The sequence below is a fragment of the Solanum dulcamara genome, chromosome 8 (genome assembly GCF_947179165.1).
Source record: "Solanum dulcamara chromosome 8, daSolDulc1.2, whole genome shotgun sequence".
Taxonomy (NCBI): domain Eukaryota; kingdom Viridiplantae; phylum Streptophyta; class Magnoliopsida; order Solanales; family Solanaceae; genus Solanum; species Solanum dulcamara.
The window spans coordinates 35,768,695-35,774,694 of record NC_077244.1 but is presented as its reverse complement, the minus strand read 5'-3'; positions in this window follow the sequence as shown (position 1 = coordinate 35,774,694).

Below are 6,000 nucleotides of genomic sequence, written 5' to 3'. Positions count from 1 at the left end.
TATATGTATCTATCATATATAAGAACTATACACATGAACCTAGTGGGTGATAAAATATTCATACATGTGTAGCCTCTTTTATTTGCATCCTGTCATGAAAAGGAAAGCCAGCCGACAGACTGCCATAGCATAGTAATATTTACAACACATTGTACAACTATAATCACACAAAACTCACATATTACCTATATACACATGTCTACAGACTTCTAAAAATAGTAATAGTAACATATGGCGGGACAGGCCCCCCGCAAACCCCTAAATATACAAAAATATACATATTACATGACCAGTATCAAAAGTTAGGCTCAGGAATAGTGGAGCGCTCCCAACATCACTGAGTAGAAACCCTAAGCTGGCGGATCCCCAATATAAACATTTGTACCTACAGGCAAGAAACGCAGCCCCTCGAGGAAAGGAAGGTCAGTACGATATATGTACTGAGTATATAAAGCATAAAACATCATAACTGAGACAATAACTAAAATAGGGGTGCAGAGGGCAAGTATAATATTTAGCCATCTACCATACCTGCATTTTATAAAATAAAGGCATACATGCTATCATCGCATACTGTATCTAGCCCGATCCAGATATCGCATAATAATGCCGAGGAACGATGGCCCAATTTGTAAATCATGTAACAATGCTGAGGTATGATAGCCCGATCCATATATTGTATAACATGCCGTGGAACATACGACCTTATCCTTACATAGCAAGATATGCCGAGGTATGTTCGGCCCGATCCATATATATCATAATGCATATATGTGCATGTAAAACTCTGTAACGTATCAAACATCCCTTAGATATCACCATAAAGCATATTGAAGAGCCCCTAGGAATAGGAGCTTACACATCCCAACACTATTCAACCTATAGGAGGCTCAAGGGTCGTAGTTCAACTACTTCAAGGCCCTTATCATTCCAAAGTGAGTAAAAGTCCAGAGTTATACCCAAAACCTATAATAGAATCACCTCTAGCTCATATCATATCTTGCTTTACTTACCTTAACTATTTTAACAGAAGGAGGGAATAGGCTTCACGTGTACTACTTTTAGTCATGTAGAAGACTTACAAGTCCATAACTCAACTATAGCAGGAGTTCTAATATCGAAAAGTGAATAAGAGCCTTAACTCACACTCAGAGTTTTATAGAACTCATTTCCTCGCTCGTCTTCTCAACTAGTCCTTTAGCTAGTTAAGACGTTAACAAAAATTGGGCAGCGTCTCCCCTATAATGTGCCCTATCTGAATTTCCAATTATACTCCCAATAGCTACAGCCAACCAACAAAAATAACCTGCAGCATATATATATATATACAATTTACATCAATCTTATACTACATAAACTCCAAATGACTCGTTCGAAACCACGATACCAAAATAAGGTTTGTAGTTTCCATTTTGCAAAACCTTTAACAGTATGAAGTGGGGGTCGTTTGGCTGCAGCCAGAAGCTCCCCCACCTCTTTTAGAACATATTTAGGCCCTGAAACACACACCACACAACCAGCAGCCACCTCCAAACACACAACGCCTTACTTCGACTACAATTTAACTACAACGACTTCAATTTAGATTGTTTCTTTTGCTGAGCATCTCCATGACTTTTTTTATACTTCCAGAAGTATAAAAGGTACATAATACCCTCCATAACAACCCCATAAAGTTAAAATTTAAAGTATAAACCTTACCTTATCCAAAATTGGCCAAAACTAGCCAAAATTGCACCTCAGAAACCTCTTTAGCTTGCTGGAAGTTGCGTGGACTATTTACTGTCCGTTTTGGTTGCACCAAGCCATGATTTTATACTTATAATACCTCCATATCATCGTGGTATATGCTGGATAATTAATTTAATAAATGAAATCGGGACTTACCTATTTTTTCTCCAAGCCGTCCTTTTTTTCTCTCTAGACTTAGGGTTCTTTTTTTTTGGTTGCTACTGAAGTTTTCTAGATAGAAATAAGCTTAAGAGTCATGTAATACATATATTTACATTGTCTTAGGAGTTGAAATGTGGAATCCCCCTAGGGGTTACACGTGGAAGAACCTTAGAGTGCCACCTCATCCGAACTTCCAACCCAAAGCTGTCACGTGGCAGTGTGGGGGTCTACCCCAAGTAGGTGAGTCGTCTCCTTATTTCTCTTCCATAGTTTTATAATCTCATCTCCTTTAAGAGCCTATGTGTTCCTTTCTACTTAAGTTCGACGTGTACTCAAGTAGCTTAGTATGCAAAATGTCCTAGGTAATAGCTTTCACAAGTACATCGAGTCCTACGACTCACTACTTAGCCTCCAACTTCTTTCGGATTCTTGTAACCCTATTTCTAATCTTCTCTCTTATGGAGTATCTCCTTCTACTTTCCTTAGGATTATTTGATAGCCTTATAGATTATCCAACTCATATGACGACTTCTAAGAAACTTAAGAGCCTTCCCAGAAACTTAAGAAGCTTACAAAGCATTCCAAGGTACCAAAGTATGGGGTGTAGCATCCTTTCCCCCTTTAGAACATTCATCCTCGAATATAAACCAAAACCTTCCTCCGAACCTTATACCGATTATATAGATAGGTCCTCTATCCCGTTGCCATAACATATACTTTCATCGAGCAATCAATATCATTTTATTTAGATTTATTAGTCTTCTCTAAACTATCTTTTTTGGATTATAAATCTTTTCCAACTTTGTTTTACCATACCAGTATCGACCTCTTAGTTTCTATTTCCATCAATTCAGCAATTAACTCATTTATCGAGGTCAGCCACACTCGTAGTTTAATCAAATCTCATCATTGTTGTGGGCACAACCTTTCAAGACATACTACAACCCTATATCTCATTCTCTTCTTATTTTTAGGAAAATTTGGGTAGAGTTTCCTTTGTATTTCTCCCTATCTCAACACCTGCACGTAGGAAATGCCAACAGTGCCTCACAGGACAGACATATATATATTCGTATCGTATCGTATCATATCGCAGCCACACAAGGCGCCCAATATCAATAGTATGAAGATGGACTTACCTCATATGCCCATCAAACTACACCTGTTAACTTTCCTGGCTACTTTTCCTTTCAAATTCAACTTTACATTCTAATTGTACCTCAATACCTTACCCGACATATATCTTTCGTGCCTTTGCTTACCTGCATACTTTGTAACTTCCAATATTGTCATTCACCTTCTTCTATTGATGTTTTCCTTCTGCTGAAATCACAAGTTAGTATGAGGAATTTCATTCCCTATGACTCGGCTCTATTGCACAATCTTAGATATGAAAGAAAGGTAATATCCTAAATGTCTTATAGCCTCTTGTCTATAGATATAGTGCACAACACACTGATAAAAAAGACTACTAGACATGGTTTGTAGACATTCCAAGGATGAAATGCTCTGATACCACTTCTATCATGACCCAACCCTGGACCCCTGTATATGTATCTATTAGATATAAGAACTATACACATGAACCCAGTGGGTGATAAAATATTTATACACGTGTAGCCTCTTTCATTTGTATCCTGTCATGAAAGGGAAAGCCAGCCGACAGACTGCCATAGCATAGTAACATTTACAACACATTGTACAACTGTAATCGCACAAAACTCACACATTACCCACATACACATGTCTACAGACCTCTAAGAATAGTAACAGTAACATATGGCAGGACAGGGCCCCCACGAACCCCTAAATATACAAATATATACATATTACATGACCAGTATCAAAAGTTAGGCTCTGGAACAGTGGAATGCTCGCAACATCGCTGAGTAGAAACCCTAAGCTGGCAGATCCCCAATATGAACATTTGTACCTGCGGGCATGAAACGCAGCCCCTCGAGGAAAGGGGGGTCAGTACGATATATGTACTGAGTATATAAAGTATAAAACATCATAACTGAGACAACAACTAAAATAGGGGTGCAGAAGGCAAGTATAACATTTAGCCATCTACTGTACCTGCATTTTACAAAATAAAGGCATACATGCTATCATCACGTACTGTATCTGACCCATTCGGGGACTTGTGTAATAAATACATCATTTTCTCATCATAAGAACATATATATCATTAGCATTGTGGAACGTACATCCCAATCCATGTAAATAGAAAGTACACGCTGAGGAACGACAACTCGATCCACATATCTTATAATATTATCAAAGAATGATGGCCCGATCCGGATATCGCATAATAATGCCAAGGAATGATGGCCCAATCCGTATATCATATAACAATGCCGAGGTACGATGGCCCGATCCATATATCGTATAGCATGCTGTGGAACGTACGGCCCGATCCTTACATAGCAAGATATGTTGAGGTATATTCAGCCTGATCCATATAGATCATAATGCATATACGTGCATGTAAAACTCTGTAACGTATCAAATATCCCTTAGATATCACCATAAAGCATGTTGAAGAGCCCCTAGGAATAGGAGCTTACACATCCCAACACTATTCAACCTATAGGAGGCTCAAGGGTCATAGTTCAACTACTTCAAGGCCCTTATCATTCCAAAGTGAGTACAAGTCCTAAGTTATACCCGAAACCTATAATGGAATCACCTCTAGCTCATATCATATCTCTCTTTACTTACCTTAACTATTTCAAGAAAAGGAGGGAATAGGCTTCACGTGTACTACTTTTAGTCATGTAGAAGACTTACAAGTCCATAACTCAACTATAGCAGGAGTTCTAATATCAAAAAGTGAATAAGAGACTTAACTCACACTCAGAGTTTTAAGAGTGGAATAACTTCAACTTCATATACATAATACTTACATCTAAGTCATGCTAAAAGAGAGGAGGAATAACTTTACATACACTACTTTTCAGCATATAAAAGACTTGAGGAATGGGAGCTTAACTACTTTAAGAGTCTTTAACATAGAAGTGAACATGAATTATGCATCATGAATCATGTTCAGATCTCATGAATAGAGTTACCCTAAGCTTCATACACATATCATTTTTCACTTAAATCTAAGACATGCCCAAAAGAAATAAAAGAAAGGTTTTACATACTTATGCCAAAATATGCCAAAAAAAGGAAACGTTAGCTTTACATACTTATGACAAAGACATTCCAAGAGAAAGAATAAGCTTTACATACCTCTTCTGGACTTCCCTTAATTATGTCCACATCGTCATCCTCCAAACCTATTTAATATGAAAGAAATATAAGTATTAACAACCTTAGGCTTTTCATCACCTTAGGTTACACATGAGTATTTATAGAACTCATTTGCTCGCTCGTCTTCTCAACTAGTCCTTTAGCTAGTTAAGGCGTTAACAAAAATTAGGCAGCATCTCTCCTATAATGTGCTTACATCTAAGTCATGCTAAAAGAGAGGAGGAATAACTTTACATACACTACTTTTCAGCATATAAAAGACTTGAGGAATGGGATCTTAACTACTTTAAGAGTCTTTAACATAGAAGTGAACACGAATTATGCATCATGAATCATGTTCAGAGCTCATGAATAGAGTTAACCTAAGCTTCATACACATATCATTTGTCACTTAAATCTAAGACATGCCCAAAAGATATATATATATATATATATAATTTACATCAATCTTATACTACATAAACTCCAAATGACTCGCTCGAAACCACGATACCAAAATAAGGTTTCTAGTTTCTGTTTTGCAAAACCTTTAATCGTATGAAGCGGGTGTCATGTGCCTGCAACCAGAAGCTACCCCACCTCTTTTATAACACATTTAGGATCTGAAACACACACCACACAACCAGTAGCCGCCTCCAAACACACAAGGCCTTACTTCGACTACAATTTAACTACGACGACTTCAATTTAGATTATTTCTTTCGCTGAGCATCTTCACGACTTTTTTTATACTTCCATCAGTATACAAGGTACATAATACCCTCCATACAAACCCCATAAAGTCTAAATTTAAAGGAGAAACCTTACCTTACCCGAAATTGGCCAAAACTAGCAAATATTGCGCCT